The sequence below is a fragment of the Phoca vitulina genome, unplaced genomic scaffold, assembly GCF_004348235.1.
Source record: "Phoca vitulina isolate PV1807 unplaced genomic scaffold, GSC_HSeal_1.0 scaffold7, whole genome shotgun sequence".
NCBI lineage: Eukaryota > Metazoa > Chordata > Mammalia > Carnivora > Phocidae > Phoca > Phoca vitulina.
The window spans coordinates 54452362-54473942 of record NW_022589710.1 but is presented as its reverse complement, the minus strand read 5'-3'; the positions used below and the strand labels follow the sequence as shown (position 1 = coordinate 54473942).

At 37.5% G+C, this 21581-nt stretch overlaps 1 long non-coding RNA gene across 1 annotated transcript; it reads left to right on the top strand.

Annotated features, from left to right (window-relative positions):
- The first annotated feature begins 3517 nt into the window (after positions 1-3517).
- LOC116633213 lies at positions 3518-21047 on the top strand. The gene is made up of 3 exons (XR_004299586.1): positions 3518-3907; positions 4017-4141; positions 20874-21047. It is a non-coding gene; the product is annotated as an uncharacterized LOC116633213 (long non-coding RNA).
- Positions 21048-21581: the final 534 nt, after the last annotated feature.

The following is a 21581-nucleotide window of genomic DNA, read 5'->3' as shown; positions in this document are numbered from 1 at the left end:
AGGTTTATCTCAAAGCAATACCAGGGACTAAAATTCATTTTGTGCTGTTCCTGCTGAGATGAATACACTTTTAATGACATTATTTCAGGCAGTCCCTTATGGATGTATTTGATGTTCAGGGTGGGGAAGACATTTCCTTCTGCCATCAAAAAAGGGAAAATATTTGGTACTGAATCTGATTTGCTATAGTTGCTGATCCTTGGACTACGTGGGAGTTTATATAAGAAGCATTTCAGATGTAAAGCCAGGTTGAAAGCATAATACACATTCTAATGCCATTTATGTTGTTTAAAAATTATTAGTGACAGATGCAGAGCTTGAGAATGTAAAGATCTTTCATCCCTCCAGTCCAATCATAGTGGAAGCAATGGACATACATGTGGTTGCGAAGGCCAAATTATTGAAGTGTTTGACATCTAGTAATTAAATACACACACACACGCACACACACTGCCCCTAACTCTACAGCGTCTTGTGAAAACAACACTGTCATCTTTATACCTCTATACGTTTATATTGGATTTCAGCTTTAAAAATGTCCTCATCTTTCCTATGGATGGTTATTCCTGTACTGATCAAAAGAATTTTTTAAATGTATTTCTGGGTTAGGGATGGAGGTGGGAAGTAAGAGAAGTCAGTGGTGGCTGAAGAGCTGGCGAAGGGACAAGGGAGACAAACGTTGGCCAAACCAGAGGACATGTGAAAAAGCATTCTTTCTTTCTCTTCCTCTGTGGAACTTCTGTTCCCTGCTGTCACCCTCACTCACCTCCAGCCTTCACTTCTAAGTAATAATAGAAATATGTGTGCTTGAACTTTGCATATTTATGAAGGATGGAAAGTATGTGGCAGATGTGCTTTCTATTCTCCACCCCTCATGACTGTACCACATTATGTATCAATCGCACATCAAAATATATATATATATATATTTAAATTGCCCCTTGGTCTTGAAGAAACCCTTCTCAAAAATAGATGCGGGGTGCCTGGGTGACCCAGCTGGTTGAATGTCCCACTATTGATTTCAGCTCAGGTCATGATCTCAGGGTCGTGAGATGGAGCCCCATGTTGGACTCTATGCTCTGCCAGGAGTGTGCTTGGGATTCTTTCTCTCCCTCTCCCTCTGCCCCTCCCCCTGCTGGCGCTCTCTCTCTCACTCTCTCTCTTTCTCTCTCTCACTATCAAATAAATAAATAAATCCTTTTTTTTTTTAAAGTAGATGCTATATTGACTCCTTCCCCAGTATCTTCCCTAGCTCTCCTTTGACTATAAGATAAAATCCCAGATACTTAGGCTTCTACCTCCTGGTTTCTTCCAATACAAACATTTCCATTCAATGTTCAATTGATTCCTAATGAATATCTGGTTCCTGAATGCGCTTGGTTGTTTCATCCCTTTGTTCGTACTTTTTCCTCTGACTGGGATGGCCTCTTGGCTCTTCCACATCTAATGAATATTTCCATTTGCTTCCAGTCTGAGCACAAGTATGACTTCTTCTGTGAAGTGTACCATTATTCAGGAAGAATTGATCACTCTTTCCTTCTGGCCACATTTACTATCTTCTTATACTTTGAACTGAGCATCATTACTGCATTTAAACAATTTTACAGGTCATAATCCAGGCAGTAGGGCATACCAGAAAATATAAACATGACTAGTCAAAAGTTAGGGCTCACTTTATGAATGTTCGATGAACAAATGGATATATACAACCTGGTGTTTGAAGGCAGGCAAAAGGACCTCAGGGTTATATATCTGCTTCCTTAGTTTCTTAGTTAAGGTTGTATCCTTTTCCTTAGAAAGTAAAATCCCAACAAAGCTTGGAATTAATAAATATTAATACAAGATAAATAAAAACTCTTTTAGAAGGACCCATATAGGAAGGTATTGTGGAATACAATGACTTGTGATAACAGCAATCATTTTCTGTGTCAATAATTTCTCTTTTTGTTCACTGTTCATGAATATTATTATACATGATGTGTGAGGAAAGGGCCCTTCAGAACATTTTACCCTGTTTTCTGATTCTGTTAATAAGCATAAATAAAATATGTTAAAGAAAAATAAAAGTGGTAATTAAAAAGTCTTCAGTGTAACTGAACACATGCATCACTCCCAATTTGGAAAAGATTACCTTATTTGATATTTTAGAAAACCCCTTCCAACTTTGGAGTCTCTTGTTGTCATAGTTGTTTGATATTTTTTGCTTGTTTTTGTTGGTTTCTTTTGGTTTGTTTTTTGGGGTTTTTTTTTTCGGTAGTTGATGAACGGCTGTGGCAGGTTTGAGCCTCAGGCTGATTGTAGTTGAAATTGAGTGTCTCCATGAAGCTGGTGTCTTACACTCAGCAGCTGCATCCTTATCTCCTCTAGGATGAGGTGAATGTCGGGAGGATGCACGCTGTAGAATAAGTTAGCATACATATATTTTTATATTTCACGTTTTTTCTCATTCACTCAAGCACTTTGCCTATCCACATGTTTTAGGACTTTCTGACTCTCTGAGCTCATCTTGTATTAGTGCCAGAATCAGCATGTCAATGAGTAGAGTCACATGTGGAATTCCAGAAATCAAGGGATCCCTAAAGTCTTGGAAAATTAAAGAAATAATGGAAATCCTCAGAATGTTGCTTGAGCAATGACAATTATTTGGTGATCCAAGTGCCAGAATAACTTAAGGATTTAATATAGGTCATATATTTTAATAGATAGCATGTCTTTTGAGTGGTAGAAGGTATCAAAATTCTTATCTGAGACCTATGAAATGGTTTCCAAGTATAGAAGTAAGGTGGAAAAATATTTAGGGATAGGGAGCACAGACTCTAATTTAAACAATGATCCTAGTTCCATGTTATTCTATAGTGTCAAACGACCTTTAATCGATGGCTGTCAGAAAATTTAATCAAGGTTAATATTGGCGAAGACCTTTCTTTATCAAAATAGCAAAGCATTAGCTAACAGCAAGATGGTTGACTGGATTTCGGTACCTTATTAAGTGTCTTGGCAGAATTCATTCTAGTCTCCCCAGTTTCTCCCCTCTCATTATTATTGCAGAGATGTGCATATCTGATTTAAGGAAACTGGTTAGATACTCAAGCACCTCTTCCATTTTATTATGTTAGAGACACAAAAAGTACATTTCAAGAAATTTTAAAAAAGCAAACAAACAGGTATTATTGGTAGATAAAAGAGGGACACCATGTACTCATAGCTCTCAGAAAATATTTTGGGAAATCTGATATCCGGTCTCACCAAGTTGCAAAACGGATCCAGAAAACAAGAATTCAAATGCAAGTTGTTTATTTGGGATGTGGTCCTGGAAATGGTGAATACTGAAGTGAGGAAGTAGAATGGGCAAGGTCATGGAAAGCCAAGAAAACATGTGTTACAAAGCCAGTTCTCAATGAGATGAGTTGCAATTTAGTCCTGACAGGATTCTCTGGGAGCCAGTGCATCACGTGGGGCTCTGAGTCATCCCAATTGAGGAGTGAGGCAGCCAGAACATTTTACGCCAACTCCTGTCAGTCCGTGGACGAGAGCTGTTCCAGGGACTTTTCCTCTTCTGGTGCTGCTGCCACAGGCAGAGGGGGCCAGACAAGGGCAAAGACTGGCAGTTGGAAACTGGTTCTGCAGGTGCTGACCTGGTAAGACCCAAAGACATGTGGGTCTTTGACAGCCTTGGTTCCATCTGCTGTAGAGAAGGCACATTGCATGTTCCCAACAGGGCTTCCAGCAACATCGATAGCAACGTCATCGTCATCACCTCTTAAACAATTCATGGGTGGTTCAAGAATTATAGTAACAAGTCTGCGGTAAAATACTGTGGAAGGCATCTAATCATGGCCAACGCCCAGCAAGCAAAGCAGCATTTGCATAGCATTCTTCAAAATTCATCAATGATAATGGAGTTTTTGTAAGTCTTATGATTCATGTTGATGAAAAATACCAGCTGTTGAAAAATACATATTTGTGGAATTAGTTATTATTGTTGTTGTTTACTATTATTATGACCTTTTTTGCAGAATCACACTATACAACTTTTATTCTGGAGAGCCTGGATATGCTTCCTAGGCTGAGCTGGGGTTGCTTTATCTGAATTTTATCTGGAAATTTATCAGGAAGTATATATTTGGACTCTGTGATACTGGTAAGGATATTTATAGGTGGGTTATAAGCAGCACTTATGTCTCAATGGGCTCTTTCGAGATTTCTGTGATGCTGTGATGAAGTTTCCTGGCCAGAGCCTTTTTCTAAGGTCATTTTCTATGTCAAATTGTAGTCAGTCTGGAGGTGCTATTTAAGACTGTTAGGAATGTCACAGAGCAAACAAGACAATGCATTCGCCCAGAAATTTTGTGAAAATCAGTATGAAGAGATGGTCCCGGAGCATCAGAATGAGCAGGAACTTCCCCGTGAAGTTGGTGATTTTACTGGAAAATTTTAATCTAACCGCTAACAGACGAAATTGGTGTTAGATGCTTACCCATACATTCCACTTCAGTTTCCCTTGGTCTTGTTTTTCATCTCTTTCATATTTACACTGTTAAATATGCATTTTTCATAAGCCATGCCAGATCACTGTTTAAAAAGAAATAGTTGATCCAAGAGCTTATTATGGCGAACTTAGGTTTCCAAAGATGCTCATGAGAACACAAGGCTCGTCGTCTGTGAACTATATTTTCTTACCTTTTAAAGATGAATACCGGGCGAATAAATTCAAAAAACGGATTACACTTTTTAGCATGAACAAAAGTGGTTGTTCTAACCACCCGGCCCATTTATTTTTAAAACACAGGCTGTGCATACGGTTTGGGACTAGTTTTTAAGCAGAATTTCACTTTCTGTTCTTTTATAGATTTGTTACAAAATGATGATAATTTCATCATCCAATGAGAAATTGTTGTTTCTGCTTGATTGTTTTTGTAGCAGGAGAGTAAAGGAAAAGATGAAATATGGTTCCCTCGATGTTTTGTTTTGTTGTTGTTGCTCTGAAACTCCTCTGGTGCCCGTGGTCATGAAAGGAACAGAAATGTTTGATATGCGTCTATGATCCTAGCAGGGCAACTAGGTTCCCCAAGGGGGTCGTACATTTAATTGGTCCATTTCTATCTCCTAAAGGCAAAGAAAAATGAGAGAAATGACTTGAATGAGGGCCCAGTCCTCAGTTCTCAACTCTTTTAAGTCTCTACCAAAAACAAACAAGCAAGTGAACAAACAAACAAATATGGGTAACATTTGAATTATCCAGATTGGATAGAAACCAAATTGATAGTACTTTCATGAAATCATCACCTGACACATTCAGCTTTCTGATTCGGAATTTTTACTGAATTAAAGAGAGAAATGCTTCCATTGTCTACTCTACCCATGACCTGGATGCCAAATGAAACTTTAAAAACAGACAAAAAACGTTTGTTTATTTATCCATTCATTCTTTGTATAAACTGTTAGATTGGGGCATTCAGATTTTTGAGCATTAATTTAAGAAGCTCCATCTGTAAAATCATGTATTTCAGAGAGAAGGCTTCATTTCTCTTCAATTCATATTTTTGAAATTTCTCACATATGGAAAGTTTCATTTTTCAGTGGAATTCTTATTTATTATCAAAGACAGCTTTTCTGAGGAAAGCGGCACTTTTTTTTAGACAAACCCCATTTGTTTGCATATAAAATATAATGTGAAAATTAATATTGTACTGTGTTTGCAACACTGTGAAAATACTGGAATTTTATTTTGACTAATTATACATCTTAACTTACATATAATGAAACATTTAGCTGAGACATATTCTTGCTGTGCACTTTCTTTTAAAGTAGAGGTGTGAGGTTTTCTATCTTGGCTGTGGTCCAATTTGTGCAATAAAATTATATTTTCTTTTAAAAAGTCTTCGGCTTTGAAACTTTCATTTTCTTCTTTAGAGTTCATATTTACTGCAGAGATGGTTGCAGATCATAATAAGATGACATGGGCCACAATGGGCTGTAAAATTCTTTGAAATTAAAAAAAAATGGTTTTTATATATATTTTAAAAGTTACAAACTACAGCCCCATGAGCTATTATGCCTTGAGGACTCTTTCTGATAGACCTCAAGCTAAGACTAGATTCTACAGTTTTAGGTGATTGACAAAAGACAAATAATATTTCATGACACATAAAAATTCCATGAAATTCAATTTTCAGGGTCCGTAAATAACATTTTATTGGAACACAGTTGTGCTCATTTATGTACATATTGTTTACAACTTTGGTGCTACCACACAAAACAGTTGAGTAATTACAACAGAGGCCATATGGCCAGTAAAACCTAAAATGTGAACTACCTGGCCCTTCTCAGAAAAGGTAGGTCAACCCTGATATCTCACTTTCTCCTATACATACATAGATACAAATAGATCATATGTGTGTAGATCTATCATAGATTTATCTATACTTATCTATGATCAGTCATAGAGCTATGAACTATCCTAGATTATCTAAATCTATAATCTCTCTATCAATAATCTGTCCTAATAACCGTGATCTGTGTATTTATGTTCTAACCATCACAGATCTAGCTATCTACACCTATACGTCCATGATCTATCTATGATTCATTTATATCTCTATTTATGATGTGTCTTTTGATATCTATGTCTTTATAGCTATAGGAGAAAAAGAGAAAAGAGAGAAAGGGATTGACCGTTTAATAGAAAAAATTTTGAAACTGCCATTTAATCTAAAATGTGTTTGGACATATTTATATGAGTATGGAGAACGAAACTTAGAGCAATTGCTATTCTTGTCCTAATTCACACTTCAAGTAAAAGTGCCATATGTATTAGCAGACAGGAGACTCCATTGTGTTGCCTCATGAACACATTCCTAGCCCATCTTTGTTCAGGTAGATCTACTGCTTCCAGGCAAAGATGTGGTTTGCACCTTTAGCCAGACTCTGAAGTTTAAATAAACTTTTTTCAGCATGCCATTTTTTTCTAGCTATCACACAGGCTCACGCAGGCTCATAAAAAGCTTTAAATTGACTACATTTCTAAAAGGATAGAGTTTGTGCAGCAGGTAACTGTCACATTCCATATAAACATTGGTGAAATACATTCACAAAGCAAATCAGCTATTCCTCTCCTTTGCCCAGAGATGGAAAATCATTTGATCGCCTAAAAACCTTCCGATTTTATTTTATATTTTTATAGCTGAAAATATAAAGTGGCCTGGAGACCCGGGTATTTGTTTCTTTTAAAATGTCCTTCCACTAATTCTAATAGCAAAATAGCAAATATTTATGCATAGAGGACCACTCTTGTTTGTTTCATGGTTGTAATTACTTTCTGAACTAGGAAAATCACACAGAATGGATGTGTTGGGTTCTTGCTGTATGTGCCTAGTAAGTGCTATTTGGGGAATAATCTATTAGAAACATATTTCCTAATTTAATTTATGTGTAGTATGGACTGATATTAAATTGTAAAGAGATAAGAATTTTGGTTGTTATTTTTTCTAAATTAATGGCACTTAAGACTTGTACTTATAGGGGTGCCTGGGTGGCTCAGTCGGTTAAGCGGCTGCCTTCGGCTCAGGTCATGATCCCGGGGTCCTGGGATGGAGCCCCGCATCGGGTTCCCCGCTCGGCGGGAAGCCTGCTTCTCCCTCCCCCACTCCCCCTGCTTGTGTTCTTTCTCTGTCAAATAAATAAATAAAATATTAAAAAAAAAAAAAGACTTGTACTTATAAATAACTTGATGTAAGTGGATGGTACTTTAAAACTATAATTAATAAGCAAACTTACATAGTTCTCACAAACAACTGTCTTACTAGATAATTCAGGCTAATATCAAGATAATCTGGTTAGTGAAGTCAGTATCACTTAATGATTTTATTTTTATTTTTTCATTTTTTTTAATAAGATTTTTATTTATTTGACAGAGAGAGAAAGAGCACACAAGCAGGGGAAGCGGCAGGCAGAGGGAGAGGGAGAAGCAGGCTCCCCCAGGAGCAAGGAGCCTGATGCGGGGCTCGATCCCAGGACCCAGGGATCGTGACCTGAGCTGAAGGCAGCCACTTAACCGACTGAGCCACCCAGGCACCCCACTTAATGATTTTAAATACAACGGTGTTACAGACTTTAAAAGGCATGTTAAATTCTGCTAAAAAAAATACCTTTCATTTCTTATTCTGAGATCACCTTGCAGGTAGGCTTATATGATAATAAGGATTCTGAAATTACTATTTGCTCTGTGTGCTATTAATAATCATTTTTCTGTGTTGAGTGAATTGAAGATAAAGATCAACTCTTTAGGTCTGAAAGTTAAGTGTAATCTTTCAGGAATGTTGGGAGGCATAAAAGGAAATGGGGGGATTTACATTTCAGAACATTGCCCAATCCCAGGGAGACAGAAGCCAAAGCAAAGGAAGGAAGGCACTGGGAAGTGGGCCGCCATCCTAAGTTAGAACCGTCCCCCGCTCCAGACTGTCTGTTCAGCTAATCCCATTTGGGGGCCAAGTCTTTCCTCTCTGTACCCACAAACACTTCAGAACAATGTTTATTTGAATATGGTGAAACTGACGCTTGTCTGCAAGCTGCCAGGTCCTCACTGGTGAAGGATTCTGTCCAAAGTTGGACAGGCTCACTTAATTCATTTTATCATAGGATATCAAAATAGCTGGAATGCGCTCAGAAGAGATATAATCTGGCATATGAAACAATCCATTTGGACATTATTCTTGAACTGAAAACAGGTCACATATTTTAAAAAAATAGGATGAATCTTACAAAAAGTATGTTTTTAGGAGAAAGAATATTATTTGATTTCTCACAGTATTTGATATCTTAAATGTCCTAATTATTAAACCTAAAAGGTATTCCTTTATTTTTTTTCAAAAGCAATTAATTAAAAAAAGAGAAAGTGCAAACAGGTAAAAATGTTGATTTTAAACATATAGGAAAAAAAACTGCCTCTTTTAACTACTTGGATGCATATAAATGTGAATAGAGCATTTGTTTTTCTTCCCAAATCCTGTTGAAGTTGATTTAAAAAAAAATAGCCCCTAAACATTATCTTTATTAAGTTTTAGCTATATGTAAATTATATCTATATTTTCTGTCTTAAACTATGAGAATTCATCTGTCCTGTGACCATAAACACAACAGCTACATTCTTGTTCAAAATGCTTTGGGATTAAAAGGCAGTCTTCAATTCCAACTTGTGTTTGACTAACAAAATCTTTGGGTTGGTTAGGGCTAAAAGCAACATAGACTTTTAAGATAAATTAGTTTCATTTTTATTTTTATTACTGTATTGCCAGCTTCTCTTCCAAATTGCGTTTTTAATAAACTTGATCTATAGCCATTTTGAAGGGTGAAAGCCCATAAACACATCTTTCTGCTTTAATTGCCTTTATAAAGCATTTACTCAAAAGGGCAGTTTTTCTTCCCAATTGTGCCACCAGTTTTTATAAGTGAATTTGCCAGCCTCTCAGGATTAACTGAAGTTCACTGCTGAAAGTGACTCATGTACTGTAGGGCATTAAGATAGCCACACTTAAATTTGTATTGGGAAAAAAAAAAAAAAATCACTGCCTTTTCAGGGAGGTTGTGTGTTAACTACAGCTAACATTAATATTCTAATTGCTTTACAGTAACGTATATGTTACATTCTACAAATCATGGCCCCGTTGTCAGATCATAGTTGTCTGTAACGTTCAGGTAAAGAATCACATATTTTGTCATAGCACAAAGGCTTGAGTGAGTTTTCTACCTGTATTTATGTGTACACTCCTCCCTGATAATCTCATCCAGAGTCGTGCGGATGTGACTCCCTCGTGTGGCCCTCCACCCTGATCTGCCTCCCGCACACAGAGCCCCCTGCCTCTTCTTGCCTGTCTAATTGGCACCTCAAATTCATCATGTCCAAAGTGATACTCCCGACTCCACTGGTATCCTGTCTTTCCCATCTCAGTCCACAGACACAGCATTTAATACTCAGTCCTCAAATCTTGGAGGGATCTTTGACTCCTTTTTATCTCCTCCTAATTCCTCATTTAATCTATTAATGACTCTGATGGACACCATTTTCACAGTACAAACATGTACACAAGGAATCTGACCATGTCAGAACATCTACTCTGCTAACACCTGGACTAAGCCACAGACTTCTCTCACAGACTGAAATATGCTATTGACAGATTTCCATACCTCCAGTTAGTTCCCCAAATACCAGTGAGAGTGACATATGATAATATAAATTAGATAAATTCACTCTCTTACTCAAAATTTGCCAATGGTCTCCATCACACTCAAAATGAAATGTAAGCACTGTGTGCTATCAACGCCTACATGAGCAAATTGTTGTCTTTTTCTTGTTGCTCACCTCCTTCCTTCCTCCATCATATCACATTGTTATATGCACACTGACCTTCATGCTTTCTGAAAGTAAACCAACCCCATTGCTGCCTTGGGCTGGCTGGGTGCAGTTCAGGGTTTCCCAGGAAGTCCAACAAGGCACAGGTGGAAGCCACAGCATTTTGGCATTGGGTGGGTGGGGGGAAGTAAGTGCGGATCCAGATGGAGGGGAAGGAAGAGGATGGACTGGGATGCCTGGGGCATTAGGAAAAGCTCAGAGGATGACTGTATCCTCTCCTGTCTGGACCACTCTTCTCAAAGGAAGCCAGGTCTCTCGGGATCTCGGAACTTCTGCTGAACTGGCCAGGGAGTCTTGGGATGCGAAACACTAAATGTCCCAGGTACAAGAGGCTCCTCATCCCAGGAGTCTGGCTCATGCCACCTATCAAGCAAACCCCGATGTTATGGATGCCCCCCTCCCTCCCAGTTTCTGTTTTTGCTGTCTGAATCACTCTTCCCAAGATTTGCAGATGATGTACTTTCCTACCTCATATTTCAGCTCAAATATCAATTCCCTGGGGAAGACTTTTGTTCTCTAATCTAGCATTCTTACCCCACTTTGGTTTTTATAATCTTACCCTTCTAAATTTTTTCTACATAGTTCCTATCACTCTCTGATCTTTTATTATATTCATTTATTTTCCCATTTGTTTATTTCTTTATTTTTGCCTGTATCAATAGAATGTTGGCTCCACGAAAGATGGGAGGTAGTCTCTTTTCTTCCCACTCTACTCTTTGATCCTTTGAAAGAACAAATTAATCCTCTTCGTGTGAGAATATTTGATTCCACTGTCATAGAGATGGCCACTGGACATTGGGCGTGGCAATATAAATTAAACCCAAACACTTCAGTACAAGGTCTAAGATGGCAAATGTACTTCCTGCCTTGGTCACAATTCCCTCAGGAATTGCAAGGATGCAGAGGGGAGACTAGGAAAAAGTAGGAAAAGAAATGTTAATGCATTGGAATTCTGGGGGAGATACTGAGAATATGTGGAGTCAAAAAACAAAAATCAGACATAAACCTCTCCCTTCCAGGGGCACATAGGAAGGCAACTGGTTTAAACTGGAAAACGAAGATCTGGAATCCATTGTCTTTTTATTTGTGATTTGCCATACAAACTCAGGAGTTACTATGGACTAAATGTTTGTGTCCCCCTGAAATTCTTATGCTGAAATCCTACCCCCAATGTGATTTATATGAGGAGATGGAGGCTTTGGGAGATAATTAGGTCCTGTGGGTGGAGTCCTCATATGGGATTTGTGCCCTTCTAAAAGGTCAGAGAGGTAGCTCTCTTTACCACTGGGTGTGCCTCGAAGAAGTTAGCGGCCTGCAACCTAGAAGGGGGTCCTCACCAGGTCTCTACCAGGCTGGCCCCTTGATCTCGAACTTCTAGCCTCCAGAACTGTGAGAAGTAAATTTCTGTTGCTGATAAGCCACTCGTTTATGGTATGTAGTCATAGCAACCTGATCTAAGACAAGGGCCATATCTTCGTAGTTGTCAAAATCCCTGAGAAACATTTTAACAATGCACACTTTTCACTCCACCTCTGGAATTTAGGTTCTTCAACTCCAGAGAACGCTGATCAGGTGAATATATTTTGTAGTATGGTGACTGGGAGCAATGAGCTCTCTACTGTATTTCAATAGTGAGAGGAGAAATAATCATTTTCTTTAGATGCACAACAACCGAAAAATTATTTTCAACATCATCAGGATTAGTGATTCATGAACAATAAGGCTTAGGAAACATCAGTCTTGTCTGATTTATTCAATGTGCTCATAAGGCATTGCTTTTATGAACTTACTGTTAATTTACATGGATGTTATCAAAACACTTAGCATTGCCTAAGCCTCTTGGAGAAAATTGGACAATTATAGCATCTACATCGCATAATACTCAAAAAGTTAAGTGATATAATACACTTTATATAAAAAAGTTAGTAAATATTAGTGATTACTATTATTGATAATTAATATAGTTATAAGTATTAATATGATCATAATATATTAATAAGATGAATACTTTATATAACTTTTAAAGTTTTGTTCATGTAACTATTTACATTCTTAATTTTTTTACAATAGTCTTTTTCTTGAGGTATTAACTGTTGTCTAAATTTCCATAAATCCTGGATTGATTACTTACAAAAACTTTCTATATTATAAAAATCACTCAAAGTCAACTTCAATTAGTCTAATTTCTATCTGTAAGAGTGACTTGAAATTAGTATTTATTTTTGAATCCAAGCTGTTAAATTAATATAAATTTATTAACATATATTAATAAATATTTACATATATTTATATATTTCATGCATTTTCACCATAGAAAAATAAAAAACTATAAAAAGAAAAAATATTTCCTATAATATCATCATGCAACTCCTTAATATGTTCCATACAAAAATTTCATTTTACTGTATGCATGAAAATTTTACAAAAGTGGAACTGTACAAAAGTAGCACCATGCCTATATTATTTGTTAATTTCTTTCTACTAAAATATATTGTAAAATTCATTCTACCTTAGTTTTATTTTGTCATCATTACCGCTCAATTACATCATATGAAAGTTAAAAGAATAGTAGGCCTTTACATTCAAAGCATAGGCACAATTTTCTCAGGGGGAAAAGAAAAGGATGGTGCCATACGGTAAATCCTCTAATGTGACCTTCCAGGACCCCTCAAGGAATGAAAACGTTGCAGGTATACCATTCTCAGAGTGACTGTGTCAGGACAGTGAGTAGGTCTGAGAGCTGCCCAATGTCACAGTTTAAGGACAACTTCTTCTTTAATTCAACAGATTGGCAGTGATATATTTGAATAGCAGCAAAAGAGAAGTCAGGTAACCCTTAATCTAATTTAATTATGTATTACTCAGAAATAATTATTTCCCGAACAAGAACTCTGGCTCCGAATTGCAGACCCATGCTTTTAGCATAGGTGTCTGTCACCCAGCTCAGCTCAGACACACCTCTGCGGGATATTGTGTAGGATTTCTCTTTTAAGTGCTGCGTGGAAATCATGACAACATTTTTTACTTTTCCTTTTTTTTTTTATTTGTTGCAGCCTCCTGCTCTACAGACAATACACCCATCCTTCAACTATACAGCTTCCATGTAATTGTAGTTCCCTTTATTTCTCACTTTTATGTCTTTGTTTTGAAAGGCAATGGTGTGTAGATAAAAGCTGAGGAGTAAGATCGACAGTGAATTGAATTTCAGCTCTACATTTGCTTGCTGTGTGACCTTGGACGAGTTATTTAACCTACCTAATTCTCGAGTTTCTAACGCAAAATATGGAGATGATGATACTTTTTATAACTTAGTTGTGAAATTTGAATTAATAGAAGGCACAGAGATCATCTGTCACCCCATGCAGCCTTGATAAAACTTTCTTTTCTCTCCTTTTATTGTGCTGTACTTTCTCCAGATTTTGTTGTGAACTTGTCATATATTTTAAATTTTCTTATCTCTTTTGCTTTCATTATTTTCAGAATGATCTCAGCTGCATAACATATGACGAGGCCCATCCAGCTTAGCATTGCCTTTTCTTCATCTTTACATTTATTTTCTCTCAAATCTAACATGTTTTCTCTTTGGAAAAATTCTGAAGATTTCACGTAGAAGTGCATAAAACACAGCTTCACTTCAGTCCCTCATCCATTTAATTTCTATTCCACTTTTCCATGATGATAGAGACCTGATAAAGAATGTATTCCTCTGCATTCCCAATTTAACTGACACATCACCTTCCTGCAAGCTTTCCTTGACCTACATTGTGTAAAATCACGTTAGCGATGCTCGCCTTTGTCGTGATACCGGAATACAATCCACCAAATACCTTATGACCCAGGACTGCGTGGGCTTCATGACACCTTTTGTTACACTAGCATCTTTTCCAGCAAAACCACTGTAATCAGCACAGCGATGGTTGCCAATCCTAGTTTCTGATATCTTCTCAAGCGTCCTTTAAAAATATCATCAGAAGACTCTTCTTTTCGTGTGTTAGCTGTTTCATTTTTACTCAAAGCATTTTTTAACTGAACTAAGGGGTCCAGGTTAAGATCAGACCACTGAGCCTGGGGACTCCTCTCTTTTCCAGCTCACTGAGTTCTCAGTCTCCAGGTTGTGAGATCTCACATTGAATCAATGAGTTCATCATGTTTGACTTTCCCGGTGGGAATCCACATACATTTCTGTAAACATCTCTCTTTAAATTGGAAGCAGCTTGATTATCCAATTTCTTCTTCTACATCTTTTTTTGCCCTCCACTTCAATCTCTGAACCCAGCACGCTCTCTTTATGAACACGGTAAGGTGTGTGTGTAAGTGTAATAAGTCTGTATTTTAGACTTGACCTTCTTTCCTTCTTTCTTTCTCTTTTAACCTATCAATACAAAATGACCTTCATTTTGCTTTTGGATTTGTGCTCTCATCTCATCTTTGTTTTCTCCCTGCTGCTCTCATTAAATGGATTTGAAACTGGAAATGTCTTAGCTACTATCAATCCTTTGAGCTTCACTCCTTCTTGAGCACTTTCTCCACACCATTCTTTAACACTCCACTAGACTCTGATGTCCTGACAAAGGATGGGATTTTTTCTCACCGTGATATTTCCTCTGGTATTTGAACCATCTTCCTGTTCTGCAGGAACGCCTTCATCTTTCAAGTACCTTTTCTAGTTTATCCAGCTTTTAGGGAAGCTATTGGAGTAATGATTTGAAAAGGCAAACTTTTCTATTTTTCTTATACATAAACCTAACCATCATTGACTCACGCTTTATAAGTATTTTTCCAGGCTTTATGCACGTAAGTACATACAAACATTTTAAATTCTGTATCCATTTCAGACTAATTTGATATATTTTCATCCTTTCTTTAGTTTTAGTTATTTCTCGTCCTGTTTTTGTTTTGTTTTGTTTTGTTTTACTTAATGAATCTTATATTCCCTCCAAGTGAAAACCTTTTTCTTCTTTAAGAAAAGGAGACATATCTTTAAGTAATCTATCCATTTGTATTCCTTGGTACCATGGGCAGGGGGCAAGCAGGCAGCAGCTGCATATGCTATGAAGTTGACTCTTTACCCACAACTTACATCCACAATCACCTGAGACAGAGTTCTTGTACCTCTCACAGGTCTTCATGCCCTGTCTAGCTAATGACATGGCTCCAAATATTGTTACTCTTTTGTTTTATTGTTACTTTATTGTTGCATCTATTTCCTAATTCTTAGAGTCAACAGAAAAACAAGTTTATTTACGTTGGGCTCCAAAGGTTTTATTCAGGCTCCTGTTTCAGATACTTGCTCTTGTGGTCTTCTTTTTTGCTGATAAGTTCATGTGTCCTACTTGTCCTTCAGGATTTTATACCAAACCTCTTCTCCCCTTTCCATGAATCCTCAGAAACAACAGACTCCTCACATTCATGAAGCATAACATTTCTCCATAATTTCCCCCTTTTTTCTTTTTTCAGACTTGCGTTTCACTTATTATGGACTTTTTTGGCGTCTTTGGTCATCCTTCCTTTTATTTATTTAGCCATAAATTTGTTCTCTCTCTTATTCCCTTTCTTTCCTTTCTCAGTAAACTTCCACACCTTTAAGTGTTTAATGTGTGCATTCTCCTTCCCTCTATGGAAGCGCTCCCTTTTCTTTCTGTACCTCTTCATCATCACTAGATATTTCATCTACTTTTCTTTTTCTTTCTTCTTTCACTACTACAACTTGAAATTAGTCTTTTTTAATATTCCCTTCCTCTTGCTGAAGCTAATTTTTTACTGCCTTCTCTCTCAAATTGCCCCTGAATAATTTTCCATATCCAATAAGTTCTGGACTTAGAATATTTTAGTTGTGTACAGCTCCATCTTATTATGATGTGCTTTTAGGAATTTGCATAGACATGCCCCTTTTCATCACAAAGATTATAAAAGGCACAATAACAGCAGAGCTAATATTTATTGAGGGCTTGCCAATATTTATTGAGAGCTTACGATATGCCAGTCCTTCTGCTAAGTATTTTACCTGGCAGAATTCTCTGGCACATACTATTAACCCTTCATCTTACAGATGAGAAAAGTGAGTTTTGCAGGTGAAATTTTGCAAGTTAGGGTATAGATTGCCTAAGGTGACATGGTGAGCAAGAGGCTGACATAGGATTCCAGCCAGCCAATCTGACCTCAGAGCCCCGCAAGAGTGATTTGTTTAAGCAGCACTATGATGCGGGGCAAGACATGAAATTAAAGGCTGACAGAGATCATTCAGATAATGTGATAGAGATAGGGAGAGACTGTGGCAGCGTGGAAAGCACACATCAAAATGGGGCAGAGGCCCTCCTGGTCCAGCCGAGAGCCTCCGTGTGCTTGTGGAGAGAGGCTTGGTATTTGCCAGAGTTTCTGATTCCTCAAGACAGCGAGAAATCCAAATATTTTGTGTGTCAGTTTTCCCATTAGAAAAGTTGCTTCTAGGGGCGCCTGGGTGGCTCAGTTGGTTAAGCGACTGCCTTCGGCTCAGGTCATGATCCTGGAGTCCCTGGATCGAGTCCCGCATCGGGCTCCCTGCTCGGCAGGGAGCCTGCCTCTCCCTCTGACCCTCCCCCCTCTCATGTGCTCGCTCTCTCTCATTCTCTCTCTCTCAAATAAGTAAAATCTTTAAAAAAAAAAAAAAAAAAGAAAAGTTGCTTCTAGGGGCACCTGGGTGGCTCAGTCGTTAAGCGTCTGCCTTAGGCTCAGGTCATGATTCAGGGGTCCTGGGATCGAGGCCCAAGTCAGGCTGCCTGTCAGCAGGAAGCCCGCTTCTCCCTCTCCCACTCCCCCTGCTTGTGTTCCTTCTCTAGCTATCTCTCTCTCTGTCGGATAAATAAATAAAGTCTTAAAAAAAAAAAAGTTGCTTCTAATTAAAAATGGAAACAAAAAAACCAACAAACAAAAAACATTATGCGAGGAATCAAAGATATCTGCATGCATGATGTGATCCATAGGATTTTAACTGGAAGCTTTTCACGTAAAAGGAGTGCGGCCTGGCCACCACACTTAGAGTGCACATCCACGTGTTCCTACATTGCTCCCGCTTTTGATTACATCACAAACATATTTGATGAAAGTAATCCAGTTCTTCAAAGATACATGAAGTGAAAAGTAGCACTTCTCTTTCCACCTGTTCACCTGTTCCCCTCTCTACTGTTCTTTCCCCGTTTAGATTGCTTCTTTCCTGACCTTTTGTTAAATTGCTTCTACTATGCGATATATATAAAATAACATAGGCAATGTATAGGTAAGACATGAAGTAGAGTAATTAAATACACAATGACAAACTCGCATCCTAATTCAAGTGATAGAATTTCACAGAAAACATTTAAGCTAGCATGCAGCATGTAGCATGCTTTCATTTCATGCTTCCCCAGGATCCACCAATTATACTGTATACCACGTATTGAATTCCATATTTCTTACTTCTTAGTTATGTAAAACCAGTTTTATTATCTTTTTATGCCTCAAACACAATAATCTGTCTATTTTTATTAGTATTTATGCTTTATAAAAGTTTTATTCTTCATGCAGACTTCTGTATTGTTTATTTTGCTTTATGCGATGTTTCTGAAGTACATTGATGTTGTTATCAGCATAACATTAATTTACACCTCTGAATATTATTCCACTGTGTGAATATACCAAAAAGTTTATTAGTCTATTATTTTGGTGATTGACATTTATTTTATTTCCACATTTTATTTGTACCATGTTGCTAGGAATATTTGCATACCTGTTTCCTGGTGTCCACATGCAAGAGTTTTACTCAGGTATGTTCTTAACTGTGAAAATGCTGAATCTTAAGATTATTCAGTGCTTGGGGCACCTGGGTGGCTCAGTTGTTAAGTGTCTGCCTTTGGCTCAGGTCATGATCCCGGGGTCCTGGGATTGAGCCCCGCATCGGGCTCCCTGCTCTGCAGGAAGCCTGCTTCTCCCTCTCCCACTTCCCCGCTTGTGTTCTCTCTCTCGCTGTGTCTCTCTGTGTCAAATAAATAAATAAAATCTTAAAAAAAAAAAAGATTACTCAGTGCACTTGTCAGTAACTTAAGGTTACTCAGAGAATGGTTCACAGATCAACAATATCCTTATCACCTGGGTACTTGTATAAATGTGAGTTCCATCCCAGATCTCCTGTGTCAGAATCTACTTTTTAACCAGATCCAGGATGTCAGGATAGGATAGGTTTCCTAAGACAATCTTATTATGTTATAAAATATTTCTATTATAGATATATATAAATATGAAGTAATTATTATGTTATGTTATGTTATGTTATGTTATATTATTTATACAACATAATAGTTCCAGGAGGAACATTATCTACAAAAGCCTTTTTACTGAGAAAATTCACCCTGATTACTTTGTATATTTTGCCATCAAGATGTAAAAGAGGTCATCTGCATTTTTGCTGTTATTGAGTCTTTTAACTGGTACCTCTGGATACTATTAAATAAATGTAAAACATTTTTCCAAATTGACCATTATATTTAGATGATATCTTGATCCATGTTTCCAGCAAAGCCTGGTCTGTCCCTCATATTAACCCAAATGAAAAACATATAAAGGAGACTAACTTCATTTTCCTTTTGATATATTTTTGTGTTTTTCCCAGCATATATCTCTTGGTCATCAATAAAGCTAATTTTCTTTAAAAAAAAAAAAAAAAAAACAACTTTGAGGAAGTTAGATTGCTATCAATTTTAACTTGCACATGGGAAAACTGAGACATGGGAATGTTTATATTGATCCAGGGTCACAAAAGTACGTACTGACTGGTCAGAAGTGAGAATTTAAATCTTATTACTTATAGTCTATTCTCTTACCAAGATACCATGTTTTTCATTTGTTAGATCATGTTTATACTTACTATATGATAATAATTATTACAATATAAGGTATGAATGGATTTGAGATAGTTCTCCACATATTAAACACTAAATAATCAGACGTGGTGGGATGAATCTGAAACTAATATAACCTACTAGTTTGTGAACTACAACACATTTGTAGTGATGTATTTGCATTGTAGATATTGAGACAAATAAAAAAATGCTCTCAGAAAATTAAACTCTAAGGGCGCCTGGGTGGCTCAGTCGTTAAGCTTCTGCCTTTGGCTCAGGTCATGATCCGAGGGTCCTGGGATCCAGCCCCGCATGGGACTCCCTGCTGGGTGGGAAGCCTGCTTCTCCCTCTCCCACTCCCCCTGTTTGTGTTCCCTCTCTCACTGTCTCTCTCTTTTTGTCAAAAAATTTAAAAAAAAACTTTAAAAAAATAAAAAATAAAATAAAAAGAAAATTAAACTCTATCTGCTAATATAAAACTATATATTTGGTAGCAAAAGAGAAGAAAACTGATCTTTTATTATTGAATATTTCTGTCATTTCTCTTATCAAAGTTATTAATTATAAGGAATAGAACATGTATATTCATATACGAACATATTAACCTGACATATTGAACTACCATGATTTTTGAGGTTTGATCAAAATGTAATTGTATATTTGTTTCACTCTGTGTCATTAAAATATATTTCAATACTAGGACACCTGGGTGGCTCAGTCGGTTAAGCATCTGACTCTTGGTTTCAGCTCAGGTCATGATCTCAGGGTCATGAGATGGAGCCCTGAGCTGGGGGGGGGGGGTCCCTGCTCAGCAGGGAGTCTGTTTGAAGATTCTCTCCCTCTCCCTCTGTCCCTCCCTCCTCTGTCTCTCTCTTAAATAAATAAATAAATAAATCCTTAAAAAATACATATTTCAATACAATTTACTTATTGATATCCATAGAACAAAAATCAGGAGATGAGATTACTCTTCTGATATTCACTCTTGGAAATAAATAGCTGTATGGTTACTTTAACGTAAAAACGAAAACAAAACCAAAATGAAACAAAATCACCAAACTAAAAGTTACGTACTTTCAAATGTACAATTGTAGATATGAATAATTCCTTTAGTTTTCATCTTAAAGGAAATCATCTTCCCTTCTCCCACCAGTTGCTGCTGCCTTGGCTTTTCTATGACTCTCTCCCATACTCTCAGGCTCAGAGGGAGGGGAGAGGAGAGTAAGAAGGGAAAAAAGAATGTTTTGCTTTCAAATGAGGTCTTATTATGACTTTCTGTGCCTTGCCTTATGAGATATGTTAAAATCGACAGTCCTTTGTCTTTTGTGAAGTTCTTCCAACACTCAGTTCATGGATATTTGTGATTTCTCACTTTAGCCAGTGGTTTCCTAGAGCTCTATTTCATACGGACCTCTCCCTGTTGGAGACCCTTCAATCTCTGAAGATTCTTCTAGGGCAGAAATAAAAACAGGTCCGTGAAGCTCTCTCTCCCACATCTGGTTCAAGGGCGGTACTCATGCATCCATTACTTTGACAAACTCTTGAAGTATAGGTTCATCCCTGTTTCCTGAAGCCACTTCCCCTTTGCCTGACTTCTTTGTCTCCTTGATTTCTAGGATGGGGTCCAGACCACTGTCCACTGTATCCCCCACTCTAAGAGATCTGCAATTCTCCAAGGGATGTGTCAGACTCCCCTCTCCCTAGGATGAGCAGAAGAAGGAAGAACCCCTCCAGGAAGACAAGTAAACTTTCAATAAAGCAGCATCTCTCTTTCTTCAAAAAACAAACAAACAAATAAACAAACAAATAAATAAAGTCCTCTGCTTGTCCAAACTCTTCCCCTTTTTTATCCTCCTTGGGTGTGAGGATCTCAAGAGATCTGAGGGAAGTTATTAGGAGGATATTTTGAAAATCTGAATCTTGCTCTTGCATTTTATTCTGGTGACCAATATCTGTCATACTGAGGTTGGCATGCTAAGTTGTCAGAGACACCAACTCTTCAATTCCACATCCTTACCCTATACATACAATCTCCATTTTGTGAGCTTTCTCAACTTTGTAAAAATACATTTTAACCTTTGGAAGGAGAAATGAGAGAAGAGATCAAAGGGATAGAGAAATTAGCACTGACTGAACACTTGCCATGTCTCGGGTATTAAGTATGTTCCCATTTCTTACATATCTTCTTCATCTGTTCCAACCACCCAGAGAAGGAGACTTTATCACCCCCCCATTGTCTTTCCCTAATGAGTAAACCAAGACTCAGAATATGTTATTTGAGCAGAGTGACACTGCTAATGAGTAGGAAAGCAAAAACAGGACAC